The sequence below is a fragment of the Papio anubis genome, chromosome 16 (assembly GCF_008728515.1).
Source record: "Papio anubis isolate 15944 chromosome 16, Panubis1.0, whole genome shotgun sequence".
In the NCBI taxonomy this organism is placed as follows: domain Eukaryota; kingdom Metazoa; phylum Chordata; class Mammalia; order Primates; family Cercopithecidae; genus Papio; species Papio anubis.
Genome location: NC_044991.1, coordinates 58,486,290 through 58,507,991, shown reverse-complemented (window position 1 = coordinate 58,507,991; position 21,702 = coordinate 58,486,290). Strand labels below are relative to the sequence as shown.

The 21,702-nt window shown below is 39.2% G+C and overlaps 1 pseudogene; it reads left to right on the top strand.

Annotated features, from left to right (window-relative positions):
• Window positions 1–14,963: 14,963 nt before the first annotated feature.
• On the top strand, window positions 14,964–21,336 carry LOC101024474 (annotated as a pseudogene).
• The last annotated feature ends 366 nt before the right edge of the window (window positions 21,337–21,702 follow it).

Here is a 21,702-nt window from a genome sequence, read left to right as displayed (position 1 = left end):
CAGAGCGCTGGGATTACAGGCGTGAGCCACTGCACCTGGCCTGGGATTTTCTATATAGAGAATTATGTCATCTGTTAATAGAGTTTTACTATTTCCCCCAGCCCCTGAGTCTTGATACCTTTGATTTCCTTTTCTTGCCTTATTGCAGTCAGTGTTGAATAGATGTGGTGAGACCAGACATTCTTCAGGAAAAAGCATTATGTCTTTTCCTATTTAGCGTGATGTTAGCTGTAGGCTTTTCTTTCATGTTCCTTTTCAGGTGGAAAATATTCCCTTCTACTATTTACATTTTATTTCTATCAGAAATAGATTATTGGAATTGTCAACTTGCAATTTTCTGTGTCTACTGAGGTGATTACATGTTTTTTCTTTTTTGCTTCATTAATACAGTGAATTACATTGCTTGATTTTCTTCTTTAAAAAAATTTAGTAGAGATGGGGGTTGCCCAGGGTGCTCTTGAACTCTTGGTCTGGAGTGATTCTCCTGCCTTGGTCCCCTTTTTCTTTCATTTCAAACACGAATAACTTTACTTTTTAAATCTATTTTAATGGATAAATAAAAATTGTATATATTATAGCATGCAACATGATGTTTTGAAATATTAACATGTATACATTGTGAAATGGCTAAATCCGGCTTTTTAACATATGCATTACCACATACGTATCACTTTTTTTTGTGGTAAGAGCACTTAAAATCTACTCTCTTAGAATTTTCAAGTATATAATTCATTGTTATTAATGACAGTCACAATGTCGTACAATAGATCTCTTGAACTTATTCCTCCTGTCTATGCAATTTTGTATCCTTTGACCAACATCTCCCCAATCCTCCCCACCCCCTAGCCCTGGTAACCATCATTCTACTCCTGCTTCCATGAGTCTGACTTTTTTAGATTTCACACATAAGTGAGATCATTTATTTTTCTGTGCCTGGCTTATTTTGCTTAACATAATGTCCCCTAGGTTCAAGTTCATCCATGTTGTTGCAAATGACAGGACTTCCTTCTTTCTAAAGGCTGAACTGTATTCCCTTGTCTACATGTACCACATTTTCTTTATCCATTCATCTGCTGATGGCCCTTAGGTTGATTCCATGTCTTGGCTATTGTGAATAATGCTACAACATTGCTTGATTTTTGAATGTTAAACTGACCTTGCATTTCTGAGGCATGAAGGATTATATATTATGTAGAATGTATTCTTTGGTCATGATGTATTATTATTTTTATATTTTGTTGGATATGATTTGCTAAAATTTTGTTTAGAATTTTTCCTTCTAGGTTCAAGATGAGCATTGCCAGTAATATTTTCCTTATTAATCTAGCTAGAGGTTTATCAATTTTCTTTCTTATTACCCCCACACTCATCTTACTAAAATTTGGCTTCTGTACTCATCCTGTCACTGCATGGCTAAAGTCACCTTCTTAAAACCCTAATAGTTACGTTTTTTGTTGTTGTTGTTTGTTTTTTGTTTTGAGACGGAGTCTCCCTTTGTCGCCCAGGCTGGAGTGCAGTGGCGCAATCTCGGCTCACTGCAAGCTCCGCCTCCCGGGTTCACTCCAATCTCCTGTCTCAGTCTCCCGAGCAGCTGGGACTACAGGCGCCCGCCACCACGCCCGGCTAATTTTTTTGTATTTTTAGTAGACCATGTTGCCAGATTGGTCTTGAACTCCTGACCTCAGGTGATCTGCTCGCCTCAGCCTCCCAAAGTGCTGGGATTGTAGGTGTGAGCCACTGTGCCCGCCCAAGGAAGCTAATTTAATTCCACCTCAGCTGAATTGTTTACATTCGCCATACCACAAGTATAGGAATTTCAACTTAAATTAGGGCCACAATTGTCACTTAAAATGTCTTAAAAATGATTGCGCTAGGCAGGAGGAAACTTTTAGGGGTGATGGACAGGTTTATGCCCTAGATTGTGGTGATGATGGTTTCACAGGTGTATACTTATCTCCAAATTCATAAGTTGTATACATTAAATATGTACAGCTTTTGAATATCAATCATATTTCAACAAAGTGTTTTAAAAAACAATTGCTCCATGAGGCAGCAAAAAGAAAATTGGTGTTTTAACTAGAGAGCTCAGAACCACAGCTGTAGTAGATTATTTGCTAGTTCTCACAATTAAGCATACATTACAGTCTCCCCCGGGGGCTTGCTAAAACAGGTTGCTGGGCCCACTTTCAGAGTTTCTGATTCAGTAGATCTGAAATGGGCTTAAAATTTTGCACTTTTAACAGGTGATGCTGATGCTGGTGGTCAGGAGAACCACACTGAGGACCACTGTACTATAGAAAAAGTTTATATATTAGCCAGAATATCCGCACACTAATAAATTCTTAAGAGGCAACAACCATTTTTTAAATATATAATTAACAGTAATTGTACATATTTATGGAATACAATGTGATATTTCAATATATGTATAAATTGTATAATGATAAAATTGGGAAAATTAGCATATCCATTATTTTAAACATTTATCATTTCTTTGTGATGAGAATATCCAAACAACTCTTTTCTAGCTATTTTGAAATACACACTATATTCAACAACTCTGGTCATATTACCGTGCAATAGACCACCAGAACTTGTTCTTCCTATCTAATTATAGTTTTACACTTATTGACCGGTTTCTCACCTTTTCCCCTTTGTTCCACCTTCCCCATCCTCTGGTAACCACTATTCTACTCTCCACTTCTGTAAGAACAACTTTTTCGATTCCACATATGAGTGCAATCATATAGTATTTTTCTTTCTGTGCCTGGCTTATTTTCACTTAACATAGTGTCTTCCAGGTTCATCCACGTTGCTGCAAATGACAAAATTTCATTCATTTTTTATGGCTGAATAATATTCCATTGTGTATATATGCCACGTTTTATTTTATTTTATTTTATTTTTTTTGAGACGGAGTCTTGCTCTGTGGCTCAGGCTGGAGTGCAGTGGCGCCATTCCAGCTCACTGCAAGCTCCGTCTCCCGGGTTCATGCCATTCTCCTGCCTTAGCCTCCCGAGTAGCTGGGACTACAGGCACCCACCACCACGCCCGGCTAGTTTTTTTTTTTTTTTTTTTTTTTGTATTTTTTAGTAGAGACGGGGTTTCACTGTGTTAGCCAGGACGGTCTCGATCTCGTGACCTCATGATCCACCCGCCTCGGCCTCCCAAAGTGCTGCGATTGTAGGCCTGAGCCACTGCGTCTAGCCCCCACATTTTCTTTATTCATTCATTTGTTGATGGACACTGAGGTTGACTCTATGTCTTGGCTGTTGTGAATAGTGCCGTAACAAACATGAGTGCACATATCTCTTTGACACACTGATTTCATTTCCTTTGGATATATACCCAGTAGTGGGATTGCTGGATCACGTACTAATTATATTCTTAATTTTTTGAGGAACCTCCAAACCGTTTTCCATAATGGCTGTACTAATTTACATCCTCACTAGCAGTATGTGAGTGTTCCCTTTTCACCACATCCTCACCAACACTTGTTATCTTTTGGTTTTTTGACAGCAGTCATTCTGAATGGAGTGAGGTGATATCTCGTCGTAGTTTTGACCTGCATTACCCTTATGCTTAGTGATGTTGAGCATTTTTTTCATATATCTGTTGGCCATTTGTATGTCTTCGTTTGAGAGATATCTATTCAGGTTTTTTGCCCATTTTAAAATGGGGTTATTTGTTTTTTTGTTGTTGAGTTCCTTACATGTTTTGAATGTTAGTCCCTTTTCAGATGTATGGTTTATAAATACATTCTCCATTCTGTAGGTCGTCTCTTTGCTCTGTTTGTTGTTTTCTTTGCTATGCAGAAGCTTTTTGGTTTAATGTAATCCCGTTTGTCTATATGTGATTAGATAAGCTTTTGTTGCCTGTGCTTTTGAGGTTTTGTACAAAAAATCCTTGCCTAGACCAATATTGTGGAACTTTTCCCCTATGTTTCTTCCAGTAGTTTTGGGCCTTACATTTAAGACTTTAATCCATTTTGAGTTAATACTTGTATATGGTTAGAAAAAGGAGTCTGGTTTCACCCTTCTGCATGTGGATATCCAGTTTTCCCAGCACCACTTATTGAAGAGGCTATCCTTTCGTCATTGTGTGTACCTGGCACCTTTGTTTAAAATCAATTGGCCGTAGATATGTGAATTTATTTCTAGGTTTTCTATTTTGTTCTGCTGGTCTATGTGTCTGTTTTGATGCCAATACTATATTGTTTTGGTTGCTATAACTTTGTAGTATGTTTTGAAGTCAGGTAGTGTGATGTGATCAGCTTTGTTCTTTTTGCTCAAGATTGCTTTTGCTATTCAAGGTCTTTCATAGTTCCATATTAATTTTAGGATCATTTAGTCTAAAGATGTAATATCCCTAAGGTGGACGGAAATCTGCTTTCTTTTATTTTTGAGAAATGCTTGTAAAAGGTATTTGATCATTTTACAGAAAACATATAGGTAAGTCATAGAATTTATCAAGTCTCATGGGATAGAGTACAGGCAATTGACAATTTTTACTTTTAGAACCACCATCACTTAGATACCCAAGAACAAAATCTGGCTGTTGATTGTTAAGTGAATCTGAATAGTTTTTCTAATGCCACATACTTTAATTAAAAAAGAAAAATAAGTTGGGAAATGCATCTTATATCATTGCCCATTTCATCATGCTTTGATGTTGTATTATTAATCTTAATAGTTCCCAAAGGGTTTTTGGGAACTTAACTAACAATGGCTGAAATTTGCTACTCTATATAACTTCAGTGATACATTTATCATGTTAAATGACCAAAGGACATAGAAGAATCAGCTTGAATGCTGAAAAGGACAGAAGAAGAACAGCTGGAGGAAATCTGGATAAGATTATGTAGAGTACACATCTAGACACTATATGTAACAAATCTATGCATGAGTTTTAAAAGTTAAGTTTTAATGGAAGTAGAACATACTTCCAGAAATGTACACTAATTATTGGTATACAGCTGGATGAATCGTCTTAGAAAAAACTACTCATGTAACAAGGATTAGAAAACCTCTTCATGACCTCTTCCAGTCATTAATGTTCCTCTTCCCCTCCAAGGTAATGCTGTCCTGACTTCTAATACCACGTAGTAGGCTGAGTGTAAAAAAGGTTCCAATTTTTTATTCCTCCTGGGATCCATGCCCTTTGCTGTGTAATTTTATGATGCCTTCTTATTACAGTCAGGGAGTCTACCTCACCATTTTGTTCTGGGTTCATCCATGTGGCTTGCTTGTTAGTAAATGTGATTTCTTATGTAGGCCAAAGTTTATTTACTCATGTGTTAGTTTCTCTCCAAGTCACAACAAGGCCCGACCCTGCTTGGCTTCCGAGATCAGACAAGATTGGTTGCATTTAGGGTGGTGTGGCTGCAGACTAATGTGTTAGCTTCTAAATATGAGTTCTTTGTCATTCTTTTATTGTTAATTTCTAATTTTATTGATTATGTAGGGGAATACAACCTATATGCTATTTTTTTTTTTTTTTTTTTGGCATGCAATTCTTTAATGAAGTTTTCTTTGTGGTCTTAAATGTGGGACATTTTTGCAAAGTTTTGTATGAGCTCAAAAGAATGCTTACTCTCTGTTGAGCATAGAAATGTCCAGATATAAATATATATTCAATAAATTCAAGTGTATTGAATACATTGGCCAGACCTTCAATGTGTTGTTCTCAATCAAGTGTTAACATTTGAGCTGAAGATCTCTAAATATTATTGTTGACTTATCCATGAAGTGCTGTCATTTGTCGTTTTGTAAATTTGAAAGCTGAAATAGTTGCTAATACGTTCTTGTAGCTCAAAAACAACAACAACAACAAATAATAGTAATAGTAACAATAATAATCTTTTAGAGACAGGGTCTCATTCTGTTGCCCAGGCTGGAGTGTAGTGGTGGCATGATCACGGCTCAGTTGCTGTAGCCCTGACCTCCTGAGCTCTTGCCTCAGCTTCCCAACTAGCTAGGACTATAGGTATGCACCACCATGGCCAGCTAATTAAAACATTTTTTTGTAGTGATGGGGGTCTCACTATGTTGCCCAGGCTGGCCTTCAACTTCAGGCTTCATGCCATCCTCCCATCTGGGCTTCCCAAAGTCCTGGGATTACAGGTGTGAGTCACTGTACTCAACCTCAAATATTTCTTTATCTGTACATAAACCATCTCTTTGTCATTTATTATACATTTTGCTGTGAATTCTTCTCTGTCACATATTAAGATTGCCACTCCAGTTTCCTTTCTTTTTCTTTTTCAGACAGGGTCTCACTCTGTTACCCAGGCTGGAATGTAGTGGCATAATCCCTCCCAGCTCACTGCAACCTCCTCCTGAGGCTCAAGTGATCTTGTCACCTCATCCTCCTGAGTAGATGGGACTATAGGCATGCGCCACCACCCCTGGCTAATTTTTGTATTATTATTATTTTTTTTGTAAAGTTGGAGTTTCACCATGTTGCACAGGTGACTCCAGCTTTCTTTTAGGTTATATTTGCCTAGTGTGGCACATGTATCTGTGCCATTTAGACAACATGCTATTTGAGGTTTCCTTGTCTCATTTGAGAGTTTAAGCCTTTATTTAATGAGTTTAACCCATTTACACTTATTGTAAGTAAAATTTTATTAGAACTTATGTATTTTACCTTATTCTATATTTTCCATTTATTGTAGGTTCTTTTGCTTGCTTACTATTTTCAATTAGATGGATAAAGGTTCCCTTAGTTGGTATAAAATGTATTCATTTTATTTTAATTCTTATTCTATAAGCAATCTTATAAAGCCCATGTCCATAATAATCTACCTTTATTGATATTTAAAACTTATCAATAATTATATCTTACCTCTTACCAAGGCAAGTACTTTAGCAGTGCTTTCATATTCCTTGGCTTTCTCTCCACTGAGCTTTGCTCATCCCCTCCCTTAACCATGGTGATTATCTAAAATTTACGGGCAATTATCGGATACATTCTTTCTCTCTTTCTAGTCTAATTTTAAAGTCAACTAGAAAATTGCAAGTAATTGGTAATTCTTACCTTTCATATATCATTTACAACATCCTTCTGTATTTGTTTCTCTTTTTGAGTTTTTCCTCCAGTCTTTATGTGGCAAGCATTCTGAGTCCTTCTATGCTTGAGAATATTTTTTATTATGCCCCTATATTTAAATAGCAGTGTAGATGGATATAAAGTTCTAGGCTAAAAGTTCATTTCCTTCACTATTTAAAGTATTTAGTTTTTCTTTCACACCAGTGTTACAGTTGAGAAGTTGCCATAACCCAAATTTTTCTAGGTTTGCATGAAAAAGTTCATTTGAGTTTTCTAAAGCTTTTATTTTTTGTCCTTGAAGGCAAGTGATTTCATCCAGCCATGTATGACCCACAGAGACTTAGAAAAGGTGCTCATGAAAAACAAAATAATACACTTACTCAACCTAGCAAATTGACTTCTAGGAACTTGTTTAGACATTTTTACCCAAATATATAAAAATATATGTGCAAAAGGTCAGTTGTGGTTTTGTTTGTTTTATCAAAGATTTGGTAAGATTTCATTTTACACTCAATAAAGATTAGATGTATAAACTAGGATCTATCCACATGATGGAATAATATGTAACTTCCAGAAGCAAAGAGGCAAAATTTTATGTGCTGACAAGGAAGATGTCAAGAATATATTGCTGAATTTCAAAAATTTTAGAGCAATGTAGAGTTACCTTTGTTGGTTAAAAAAGAAGTACAGCTACATATATATTTATGTGGATTTATATATGCATAGAAAAAAGGTTTTAAATGTCAGGCACAAGAGGAGAATGATACCTTGTCTAAAAATTATTCATGCCTTCATAAGCAGTAGTTTCAAAACTCTGGCCATTAGTTTGTGAAATCTTGCTGGAAATCATTAACAAAATCACAGAATTTTATGGTTGGAAAGGAGCAGAAAGGCTTGTACTTTCTTCCACATAGCTACTCTGCAGATACTTTTATCCCAGAATAGGAGTACAGGAACTTTGTATGAAGTGATAATAGAACTTAATGTCCAAGAAAGGCCTCAGGACTCATGATTTGGTAGAGATTAGAAAGACAGCTGAAGTCAGACAGCCCCTCAGTTGGGTCATTGGTACATTGGCACAAAGCACCATGTGCAATTTGGGATGCTGAAGTTACAGCTGAGTATGAAAGGGACTTCTCGTAAGACACCCTGCCCTACTTTATGGTTCCAGGGATCCTGGCCAGATACACATTCCCAATATGGGGCCGTAGGTTTGTCCTAGGAGGAAAGCATTCTGATAAATTCAAGCCTATTTCAACTGTCCCTAAAAACCCTATCTCAATGGAGGAAAAGGTATTAAGTCTTCCACAGACAGTTCTTTTTCCCTTCTTCCTTGGTTCTGTTTACCTGGGAACATCTGGAACAGGACCAAACATACAGTAAGAGCCAGTAGCAAGAATTTCATGATCTTTGAGAAGGATATGGCAGATCCAGGAGTTGAGAACATCCTGCAATGGGGCTCTGGACTCAGGTTTTTATTTGCTTCCATGGGGCGGAGTCCAGGGCATGAGTCATAGGTAATGATGCAAAGAGAGGTATAAAGGGACATTGATCCTTTGGCCAGTAGCATTAACTGATTATTCCCCACTCAGAGCTCTGTTCTAGATACACTGAGGGCAGGCAGAAGAATGGAAGAAAGGTAAAACTATCATGCAAGTATATACACAGAGGATCCACAAACCAGGAGGTCTACCTTCCTATCGGAGTGTTGGGATCTCTACTCATAGCTCCTCCCATTCTATCCTAGCACTCATCACACTGCATCAGAACCAACTGAAAACTCGTTGTTTCCAGAGCCAGGGGCTTAAGAAAAGAATATTTTAGTATTCTTTTAATAATATTAATATTTTAATATTCTTTTCTGATGCACATATTTTTGACACATTAAAAAATCTTAAATCTGTTAAACACATCTTAATAAACCAATTTTTAGACAATGCATAACATCAGGATCTTTGAAATAAAATAGGTCAGACTTCCTTATTTTACAGATGGGAGCACTGAGGTCAAGAGAGGAAGAGTGACTAGCAGGCAGGAGAGTTGGGGAAAGGATGCTTATAACAGGGCCTGAAATGCCCTCTTCCCAGGGTAGGTGAAGGGCTGTGGGAATGCTCCTTCTGACACAGGCCTCCCGGAAAGAGTACAGTCACTTCTATGAATGCCTACACACAGAGCAAACTTTGCATCCAGCTGTCACCCAGGATCTACCTCAGTCTTGTTTCTCTTAGGGTTCATTTTCACCCTCTATCAGCCCCTGTAGAAAGGAGTCATATAAACATATACTTACATGCCTGCTTGGACACAGAAGTAATAAAGCTTGAGAAGAGGGGCTTAATGTTATTTTTCTGAATAAATTTCCAGGTGGTTTATTTCCTTTGGTCACTTTTGTTTGTGATTGATTTCTGGCCTTAATGGACTATGGTCAGAAACAAGGGACTGATAATCTTTGGTTTTGGAAATTTAGAAATGATTTCTTTTTGCCAAAGTACTTGGTTATTTCATAAGATACGGGACAAAGTCCTCTATTAAATTAAGCTTTTCACTCCCTTAATCAATGTAAATATTCTTACTTATTTTCTATTTACTTGAAGGGTAAAATACTCAGAGAACTATATTAAAATCCCCATGTGATTAAGCATTTAAACAAGTTCTTATATTTTTAGCAGTTTTTACATTACATACTTATTTTGTTGCTTTATTTCATGGTGCATACATTTCTATGTTGCCAAGACTGGTCTTGAACTCCTGGCCTCAAGCAATCCTCCTGCCTTGACCTCCTAAAAGTGTTGGAATTACAGGCATGAGCCATTGTGCCTGGCCACTGTACTGTGTTTCTTCCAGAATTGCAGATGAGAAGTCTGATGTTGGTTTGATTCTCTTTCCTTTGTTGGTATCTTGCATCTTTTGCCTAGAAACTTCTGATATTGCCTTTTTGTCCTGGAAATACAATTTTTTAAAAAAGTAATGTGTGTCTAGATACGTGCTTTTTCTCACAGATATCCCTGGGACTTGGTGAATCCTCTCAATCTAAAAACCCATGTTTTCCTTCAGTTCTGAGAAATTTTCTTCTATTATGTTTCTAATTGTATCTTCTACTTTTTTCTTTCTAATTATTGAGCTTATTATTTGTAGAGGTGGCAGGAAAGTGTTCTTTAAAATACTTTTCCTTCTTTAAGAGTGTAGCAGGTTTTCTCATGAAAGCATGAGGAATGTGCAGGAAGCATTACCCCAGCTAACAATTTTCATTTCATTGTATTTTTGTTTTCCATTGTGAAATATCTTTTCCATTTCATCTTTTAGACCACCAATTTGTTACTACTGTGACCATCTTTTGTTTATTTATTTTAATACAATTTTAAACTGACCATAATGCTTTAAGTTATGTGCTTTCTTGTGCTTTATTTCTATTTCCTGGAAAGTCTGTGTTATGTTAAAAATTTAACTTTTCATGTGATTCTTCTATTAGTTTCTCTTGAAAGAGGATGTAGTAGGAGTAAACTGCTTTTGTGTGTACTTCATGACCCTTTGGGCCTCTTTGTGGGGCTGCCAACCACAGGATCGTAACTCCATAACCATTAGTGAGGACACAAGGGCCTTGGTGGGTGACTTAATCCTGGCGTTAGGATCTTGAGCAGAAAAAACTGGGGTCACATGCCTTTACCCTAGAAGCAAAATTGTGGCCTTCCTGTCTTCAGAGAAGGAGATGTGCTCTTTCTCTTTGACTCATATGACAAGGAATTACCTGACGATAAGTCAGTGCAGATTTTGGGCATCTAAACAGGTGAATGACCACAACTGCCTCTTCATTAATAAGTGACAGAGCCAGGATTCAGATCCAAGTCTGTCTGACACCAGAGTTTTTGGGCTTAACCATTATGATATACTTTCTGCAGAATATTCATCTTCTTTAAAAGGGACTATCCTCTCTTTGTCCAAGGCAATATTTCCCCTGAGCCTCTTGACACCATTATCTGTTGCTTCCTCTGGGTCTTTGTTCCATTAATCACTTCTCATCCCTTTGTATTTTCAACTTCTTACTCTTTATTGGATTCCTTTCCCCCCTAGACATAGTTCTCTTCTCTGCTCATTGTCCTGGTCTAGCCTCTGAAGAGTCAAGAGTAGCTATCATTTAACCATTGTATAACATTGTGTCAATTTTTTTTCTTAGATGAGCCACCATTCTGGAAAAGAAAGATAAAAGTATGTACCTTATTGTGAGGATTCATCACATTAAAGGCTCAATATATGACCAAAGATACTACTGTTTTGTTTGTTAGATTATGAAGGCAAAGATGAGTTCCCAAGCATAAGTTCCTAAGCAAAAGGGTATTGATGTTGAGTTCACCTCTCTCTTGTGTACAGATGCTAAATATTACTCCCCCATAGCCCAATTCCTCTATCAAAGTTATGGGAGCAAACAGCCAGGGAGCACCTCCTGATTTAGTCTTACCATGCTGAGGCTGCTGATACCTGGGGCATGACAAACATTTAATTATCTATTGCTGTATTATAACCAACCCTAATATCTTAGTGGCTTAAAATGATAATATAATTCCATTATCTCTAACAGTTTCTGTGGGTCAGGAATTCAGGAGTGGCTTGGCTGGGTGCTTCCAGCTGTGGGTCTCTTATGAGGCTGCAGTTAGATGTTAGTCCTCTGAAGGCTCAACTAGAGCTGCAGGTTCTTCTTCCTCATGGTTGACGAGTTGGTGTTGGTTTTTGGTAGAAGATCTCATAGTTCCTATTCACAGGAAAATCCAGAAAAAGTGACTTTCAGGGAGTGAAAATCTCAAGAACCAAGACCATGAGGTGGAAATGACCTTAGTGAGTTTGCGGAACAGAAACATGGCCACTCTCTTTAAACATGTCTATCTCCCTTCTTCATGAATGAACTCCCATTGCCTTCAGGGAAAGGGTTTCATTCATACCTCAGCTCCTTCCTCAGTGCCTAACACACAGCTTTGTCATGGTGCCACATGTTCCCTTAGATGAAAATTCGTCTTCAGGCTCATCTTGTATATTTCTTGCCCAAGTGCTAGAGTCAGTCATTTCTCCAAGGAAGCCTGTTTCTTTTACTAGAGAATTTTATTAGAAACCAAGTTCTGGACACTAGATATTCCTATTGCTACAGGGGTGTCATTGCTTCTAGACTCTCTCAGCTGACAGAACAAAGAAATACATATGTGTATGTTAACTCACATCCCCAGGGAAAGTAACTTTATTAACTAGTATATGATGCTTATGTGCAGTCCTTTTTGCCTTTAGTCTTAGAGACCCCGTTCATTTCCCGTTAGTCAGGTCAGCTCTTATCCTCTCAACTCCTTTCAGTGTGATTATTTCTCATATCTGTAACCCAGTAAGAGTCTTTTGTCATGGTCTGCCTTCTACCCTGGGACTCCCTGACCTAAACAATTTTTAAAATGTGCATAACTACTTTGCATACTTTGGGCTATAAAGTTCCATGGGTTTTCATAATGCGTAATGTCATGTATTCACCATGACAGTGTCATACAGTATAGTCTTACCATCCCCTAAATTTCCTTCATTTCACCCTCCTTCTTCCCCCCCAAGTTCCTGGAAACCCCTGGTCTTTTTACTGCTCTATAGCCTTTGCCTTTTTCAAATCACATAGAATTGGAATCATACATTACGTAGCCTTTCATACTAACTTTCACTTGGATAAGAGCTAGAAGAATTCCTTGGAATACCAGGCAGAGTCTCTTGTCCTCTTCCCTTACTATCCCCCAAAGAAACAGAGTCTGTCTCTGTGTGGTGAACTGCCTGGAGCTGGGGAAGGGGTGACACAGACACTCCTGTGGTTACCACTACTGGGACTATGCTGGGTCAGACATGAAGCCAGCTCAGCACTGGGTCTCACGCAAGGCCTTTGGTGCCCATGGCCTTGCTACTGCTGACGTTCACTCAAGGCCCAAAGGCTTTTCAGTTGGCAAATGGCAAATCCAGCCAGGCTTGTGTCCTTTCCTTTAAGGCAGTGAGCTCCCCTCTGCCCCAGGGCAGGTTCGGAAATACCACTTGGGAACCAGGGTGTGGAGCTGGGAATCTACTTGGTGCTGTGCTCTACTGCAGCTGAGCTGGAACCCAAGCCACAAGACAAACTCCTTCCCACTCTTTCCTCTCCTTTCCTCATGCAGAAGGAGGGTCTCCCCATGGCCAACACTGTCCCAGGGCCATGGCAAGTAGTGCCTGGCTACTGCTGATGTTCACTCAAAGCTCAAGTGCCCTTTGGTCAGCTTGTGATGAATGCTGCCAGGCCTGGATCTCTCCCTTCAGGGCAGTGGGCTCCCCTCTGGCCCAAGGTGGGAGCAGAAATGCGGTCCAGAATACAAGGCCTGGAATGGGGGACCCCAGGAGCCTGCTTGGTACTCCACCCCACTGTGGCCGAGCTGGTGCCCAGGCTGCAAGACAAAGTCCCTTTTAGTCTTTCCCCTCTTTTCCTCAAGCAGAAGGAGTCCCTCCCCATGGCCACCACAGCTGGAATGTGCTGGGTCATACCTGAGGCCAGTACAGCCCTGGGTCTCATGCAAAGCCTGCGGCAAGTACTGCCTGGCTACCCCTGATGTTTATTCAAGGCCCAAGGGCTCTTAACTCAGCAGGTCATTAATCTTGTCAGGACTGAGTCCTTCCCTTTAAGGCAGTGGATTCTCTTCTGGCCCAGGGTGTGTCTAGAAATGTCATCCAGGAGCTAGGTCCTAGAATGGGGGCCTGGGGACTTTGCTTGGTGCTCTGTTCTACTGTAGTTGAGCTGATATCCAAGTTGCCAGACAAAGTCCCCTTTACTCTCCCCTCTTCTTGCCTCATGCAGAGAGAAGTCTCTCTCAGAGCTGCACTGCCTGAGGTTGGAGGAGTGATGTGAGCACTGCCTTGGCTGCCTCAGCTGGTGTCTCCCTAGGTCACATGCCCCCCAAGTCCACTGGCTCTGAGCCCAGCACAGCACGTGGACTTAGCCAGGAATTGCAGTCCCTGGGGTCTAGACTGCCTTTCAAGCTTATTTAGGACACCAGAGTGCTTTAGCCTGTGGTGGTGGGGCTAGGTGGAACTCAGGTTCTGACTGTTGAGATGGATGATTTGCCTCTGGCGAGGGGTGGTCTAAATGCTCCCTCCATGGGTGCCATCTGAATTCCACCTCATGTCGCTTTCTGCTGTGACAGGGCAGCACTGAGTTCCAATGCAAAGTCTTACAATCACTGCGCCCCCTTTCGCCCAAGCACACAGATTCTCTGCACCATGCGGCTGCTGCCAGGGGATGAGACAGGACTGGTGTTGGTAATTCAAGGCTGTCTTTCCCACCCTCTTCAGTGCCTCTTTCCTTGACATGATGTTAAAACCAAGTACTGGGATCACTCACTTGATTTTTGGTTCTTATGAAAGTAGTTTCTCGCATGGTTAGTTGTTCAATTTGGTGTTCCTCTGAATGGGTGGGGTGGGGGGGAACAATTGTTGGAGGGTTCTATTCAGCCATCTTGCTCCATCTCCTCTCATTGTTAATTAGTGTAGATTTAATCTGCTTCCAGGAAAATGAGTGAGGTTGTGCCTTGAGTGTTTGGGAACCAGGATGGGTATACAAAAGATCCCAGAGACAAAAAACTTTAACTTGGAGTATTGCTTGTCTTCAATGTTGGGCAACTCCTGCTCCCTGGAGGTCAAATTTTCTTTCGTTTTTGTTTTTGAGACAGAGTTTTGCTCTTGTCACCTAGGCTGTGAAGTGCAACGGCACGATCTTGGCTCACTGCAACCTCCGCCTCCCTGAAAATCACTCCCAAGTGATTCTCCTGCTTCAGCCCCCCAAATAGCTGGGATTACAGGTGCACACCACCACGTCTGGCTAATTTTTGTATTTTTAGGAGAGACAGGGTTCGTCATGTTGGCCAGGCTAGTTTCGAACTCCTGATCTCAGGTGATCCACCCACCTTGGCCTCCCAAAGTGCTGGGATTACAGGCGTGAGCCACTGTGCCTGGCAAGTTCAAGTTTTAATTCACAGGATGTTCAAAGCAGCTGGGTAAGTGTTTTCTGAATAGAATTTCATTTTTCATCCTTTTCTTTGGAAGTTAAGGGGTTGCTATGCAATTTACAGATGGACCAAAAATCTATAGTTTCTTCTGTTGTTTGATTGTGAGACTTTTTTTTCTTTTTTTGTGGGAGACTGGATTTTTTTCAAATCAGTTTCCCCAGCATTTGGGGATCAGAGTTTTTAAGGACAACTTGGTGGGTGGGGGGAAACCAGTGAGCTGGGAGTGCTGATTGGTCGACAGGTCAGAGATGAAGTCACAGGGAGTGGAAGATGTCTTCTTGTGCTGAGTCAGTTCCTGGGCGCGGGAGGTGTAGCGGGGTGGGCACAACTGTGCGATATTTTCCTATGTGTGAGCCCATGCAAACTGAGAAAGAGGGAGTGGAGAATCCAAGAGGTTTCTCTAATCCTACCAACATGTCCATTTTTCTGATGCTTTCTGATGCTGCCTAAATAGATGACAGTTGCAGAAGCCATGTGACCCTTGAATGTTGGTGTGGATGTGATATGACTGAGGAGAGAAAGAGGTTTCCTTTAAAAGGCATCTCTACATTAGATAGGTGAGCCTGTTTGTGGAGGTTATTGGAAAGGGTGTAAAGGTTTTATTGACTTTCAGGGAAAAAAATTTAAAATCAAACCCAAATTCCAAGTGCCTTAAATTTGTTAGCCCTTCGATAAAAAAACTCCCCAGCCTGGGAGAAGGTGGCAAGTGTTTGGGAGCTGAGCCATCAATTAAACCACGTAAGGTGTGCAAATTCATTAAGAAAATTAAAGAAATATGTCTTTGGAGGACTGAATCTTATAATAGGTTTGTACTTGAAAAGATTATTTGCAAATGAAGAAATTGAAGTACTGAATTGTTTAAAACCTTTTAGTCATAAGGAATATTATACTCTTAGGAATAACACAAAATATATAAATAAAAAATGTGTAAAGAACCCTGTCAAAATCACAAAGATCTTAAAAATAATTTTAATGGTGTTCTTGTTTTCTCATATAAATACTTACTCTTAAAAATCTTTTCAGATGAGAAAAGGCAAAATGTAATTTTAGTTAAATGACCTTAACGTTCCTTCCAAGTACAATATGAGGAATAAAAGATATGCAAATTAACTTTAGGCTTAATGAGTAACCATAAAAAGGGTTATAAAACCCTTCCACAAAGATTTTAATATTATTTAGTTGAGGGAGAGATTTTATAGCTATATCCAGTTCCCATTAATATTCCCAAGCAGGGGAAACATTTTTATTTTTTGATAAAGTTTGGCTTAAAAGAAGTCTATATTTGTTCTCTCTGAATTTGCCTCAGTGGGAAATAAAAATGCAAACATGAGATTTTTAGTTTATTTAAGACTTTTAATTTATTTATTACTTTACAAAACAGTTAAATACCTAAATTCCTTACACTTCATTTGTAAATTGGATGTTTTTATTAATTATAATAATATTTAAATTTATAAATAAAAACATAGGTCTTCAATTAAATTGAGCCATAATTTAAACCTATAGTGTATATAAATTTGGTTTTTATAAACTTCAGACAGTATTCTATTTATGTAGAGTTTATTCATCACTTAAACCAACTGGGGCCTAGTTTTATAATGTTCTTGTTTCCCTGTAAAATTGTTGTTATAAACTGTGATTTCATTATCCTTTAAAATTAACTTATGTTTTCTAAAATCCATCATTGATTTAGGAGCTTTAGAACAATTTAATATTATGGCACTTGTAAATCTTTTTATCTTGACACTTTTAAATAAAATGTGTAGACACGCAGAAAGTGAAGTCTATCGTTACCACATTATCTTCATTTTTAAAAAAAATCTATGTATTCTCATGGATATAAATTAATTTGTTCTTCAAATTACCCAAATGAAGGTAGTTGTACCAAAGGATTATATACATTGTCCAAAAATGTGCTTGATAAGATACTTATGCTTTAAACATTAGAACTTTTAAGCTTAAATTACATTGTCCTTTACTCCCTGTTTAGTTAAGAGCATATTGTAGGCTTTGAGTAGCAGCTGCGGCCACATTCCCATGACAGGCTCCATTTTCTGGAGATTATACAGCCTTTTGAGGTGAAATGGCTCCAGCAAGAGAGATGCAGGCAGTGGCAAAGAAGGGACCTCTGAGACCTCAGGCTGCCCATAGGGAGGGATCCTGAGGACCCTAAGAATCACTAGGGCTTGTGCTTTTTTTCTTTGCAATCACTGTGCCTACCACGAGGATGACCTTGGCCTGGATCACCTCTTTCCAGAACAAGCATCTCTGAATGTATCGGCAGGTGCTTTGAGCCTGGCCCAGCTTTGACCATGGCCTGCAGAGAGGGTGTCGAACACACACTTTGGAGTGAACATGTTTGATAACCCATACCGTGATGCCTTTCATATAGTTTCTTATTTTTTGTTTCAAATACTGGACGAGTCTCTCACCAAAGAAGTTTTTAAATTTTGTTGGCCTCCATTTGACCAAAAAAGTAATACTGTATTCAGGAAACATTGCTGTGAATGGTTAACAGGGATTTCTGCTGAATGCGGATGCTTTGCCTCAAATTGTTGTTCACTATTTATTTCTCCTGGCAGTTCTGTTTATTCATCTGATGTCACATCTTGCAAGATTTGTTGTAATACAATATATTAAAACCAATTCTAAAAATTCTTTATGTTTTGCAGACATTTAACATGAAATCACAAGGTTTGCACAAGCACAATGCCAGATGCCATTTAGCACGTAACAAATGTTTACAAATTTTGCAAAGAGCCGATTGTATTACCCCAAAATCTCGGGAAAATGTACAATTATTAGTTAAGTATGTCTGAAATTTGAGATCTAGATGTATAGAACCGCAAAACCAAATTAAAAAAAAAAAAAATGGAACCTTATGATGACCAAAGTAGTATAGAAGAAAAAACTCAAAAGGTTGGGCCTTTGTGAACTCATTGAATGAAACACTCGTGTTTCTGGAAAAAGAGAAGTTGTTAGTTCAGTCCTTAGTCTAACCGATGTGCTTTAGATGGAACTAATCTTATTAGTTGACTCTTGACAAAATTGAGAGACAAATGTGTCAGTTGCACGTAGGAAATGTTTATGAGGCTGGAAAATGGAAACTCTTAACAGTTATTCTGTTATTTAATGAAGCCTTGAAAGTAATGAAATAGGAAAGTCAGGCTGACCAAGCACGATTGACAATAGACCTTCACTACCTGGAAAAAGATGCCAAATTTCAGAGATAATCAGATCTGAAGCATACAAGCTATAGAACAAAAAGATCTCACAATTATAAGACATTCTATTGTTGAAAAGCAAGGGGAATGACATAGGAAGTGGAAAGAATTTCTTGGTCTGTCTTCCTTCACTCTAATTAAAGGTTGAACTCCAGTTGTGGGTCTTTTACCACCTATGTCTCCCCTTTCGTTTGGTCTTACCTCAGAAGTGCATGCAAAGAGTATTCTTTTTCAGTATCCTGCTTCACTGGTATTGGCAGAATGATTTCCTTTGTTGCTTAATCAAAGAGAATTTATCATTGCCTGGATTCTCTTAGAAACCACTGTATCAGATTTTGGCCTTAGATAGATAACCAAGAAAATGGTTGCAGAGGAGACAATGATACCTTGGGCTGTACATGATGTAGCCAACAGCCCTGCCTCTTTCTTGTTGCGGTCAGCTTCATCATCAGATAGAAACAATGTTACACCACTTGAAAAGGACAGGAAGATGAGAACTCCCAGAGAGAAAAATAAAACAATTTTTAAGAAAATGCCAGAATTTGAAGTGGAAGATTCTCCATTATCAGATGTTGCAAAGAACAGAGAGTAGTGCATTTGGAGGGTCTCTGCCAGTTTAAAAAAAAAGTGATCAGTTCCAAAAAAAGCAAGATCATCTGCTAGAAGAGGTTGCTGGAGCAGAGTTATCTGGTTCACCACAGCTCTGTGAAAGAAAATAAGTAAACTTAGGGGAACTAATTGACTCTCTAGGTTCTAACCTCTTCTTTTTTTTTTTTTTTTTTTTTTTTTTTTTTGAGACGGAGTCTCGCTCTGTCACCCAGGCTGGAGTGCAGTGGCCGGATCTCAGCTCACTGCAAGCTCCGCCTCCCGGGTTTACGCCATTCTCCTGCCTCAGCCTCCCTAGAAGCTGAGACTACAGGCGCCCGCCACCTCGCCCGGCTAAGTTTTTGTATTTTTAGTAGAGACGGGGTTTCACTGTGATAGCCAGGATGGTCTCGATCTCCTGACCTCGTGATCCGCCCGTCTCGGCCTCCCAAAGTGCTGGGATTACAGGCTTAAGCCACCGCGCCCGGCCCCCTCTTCTTAACAAGGAACCAGATTTCCCATACTCAGAAGACTTGATAATGGAAATTAGGAGCTCATGGAGAAAAACTATTGAAATGGAAGAAAACAGAACTACAGAACCAATTGAAATGGATACTGAGCACACAGAAGTATTGCTGGGATCATTACCTGATTTGCATAATCAAAGAGAATTTAGCATAGTCAGTTTTCTCTTAAACCACTGTATGAGATTTTGGCCAGTCTCATTTGACTGAAATGAGATTGCAAGTGTGTGTCTCAGAAATATGCGGTGATCAGTCACATAGGTGAACCACCAACACAAAATCAGTCTGATTTGTTGAGTAAGAAAATAATTTGCGCCAGGGGCAGTGGCTCACACCTGTAATCCCGGCACTTTGGGAGGCCAAGGTGGGCAGATCACGAGGTCAGGAGATCGAGACCGTCCTGGCTAACACGGTGAAGCCCCGTCTCTACTAAAAATACAAAAAATTGGCCGGGTGTGGTGGCGGGGCCCCTGTAGTCCCAGCTACTCGGAGGCTGAGGCAGGAGAATGGCGTGTACCCGGGAGGCAGAGCTTGCAGTGAGCCGAGATCGCGCCACCGCACGCCAGCCTGGGCAACAAAGCGAGACTCTGTCTCAAAATAAAATAAATAAATAAATAAGCAAATAAATAAATAAATAAATAATAATTCGCAAGCAAGATTTGGAATGTACAGCTTTACCAACCAAGCGCTCAGAAACTAGCCAAATAGATATTTTCCCTTGCTGTCAGCAATGGGATAGATAGGTTGGGTAGCAGTAAAGAGGAGTATATGAAAATATTGGACCATTCACAGGCTTCCTGTAACAAACCTTCCATGAATAAAACTACATTATGGAACTCTTTTCAGATATCAAGTGGAATTAGTTGTAAGGATATTGATTTTAGCATATTTGCATTTGGCATGAAACTTTTCTGGAGGAGGGTGGTTCCCTAAGTGTTAAAAGTTCCAATAGTTTAGAATCCAGTTTAAACTGGAGCCAAATAGTCCTGTGGACAGTGGCATTTTTCTAGGAGATGTTATGGGAGATGGACAGACTATTCCAGAATCAGACTTCAATTTATAGGCTGTTTGCAGTAGATATGAGGCTCTGAAGAAATCTCTTTCCAAGAAAAAAGAAGAATCTTACCTGTCTAATCTTGAAACACTTGAAAGACACAAACCAGAATTGAGCCCTACTCCCCAAAATGTGCAAACAGATGATATGTTTAACTATTTGGACACTAATGATTTGCGCATTGAATATACAAAACTACCTTTACACATGGCTCTTGGTGAAAGAAAAGTCTCTTTCACCACTAATTAAGTTTCCTCCAGTGGAACAAAGATTGACCACAATACCATGTAGTTTTGGAGAACTTCTACCTAATTCAAACGAAGAAGACATCTTGAGTAAGATCCTTGATGCAACAGAATCTCCGTCTGACTTGACAAGATGAAGCAATACAGAGTTAATATAACTATGATGTACTTAGACTGAAGCTATGCCACAGGATAGAAACTGATTTGTAAGTTAAATACATATTGGAAATATAACACTCTTCTTCAAGGTCTAAAAAATTCTAAATGCCTTTTAGCTTCCTGTAGTATTTTTAGGTAAGGGAAGTATGTTGAATTATTTCTCTTTGTAGGGATATGGGGTTGAAATGTGAAGTATTTGGAAAGCAAATGTCAAGCAATGGGAAGCCATTTTGATTTCTGAGTACACTTGCAAGCATTAAGTAAATGACAAAAGTAGTAGTTTAATTTATTATAATTTCAGTTAATTAACATAAGGATGTGTAGTTTTTGTTGTACCTTCACTAAGTGGTTAATATAGTAGCTACTGAAGTTACTGATCTTTCATTTTAAAGAAATATACTTTTATTGTTTTTTGTTTCTGTGTTTTTTTGAGACAGAGTCTCGCCCTGTTGCCTAGGCTGGAGTGCAGTGGTGCGATCTCAGCTCACTGCAGCCCCTGCCTCCAGGGTTCAAGTAATGCTCATGCCTCAGCCACCCAAGTAGCTGGGACTACAGGCGCATGTCACCATGCCCGTCCAATTTTTGTATTTTCAGTAGAAACGGGGTTCTACCATGTTGGCCAGGCTGGTCTCGAACTCCTGGTCTCAAGTGATCCAACCACCTCAGCCTCCCAAAGTGCTGGAATTATAGGCATGACCCACCGCACTTGACCTTTTATTCTTTCTTTATGGGACATTCTGTATTAACCAGGAAAAGTGAGAAAGGCCTTGGCATGTGTAGTCAAGATGACAGATTGTAAGACTGGGAAAGCTCTAAACAGACTGGATGATT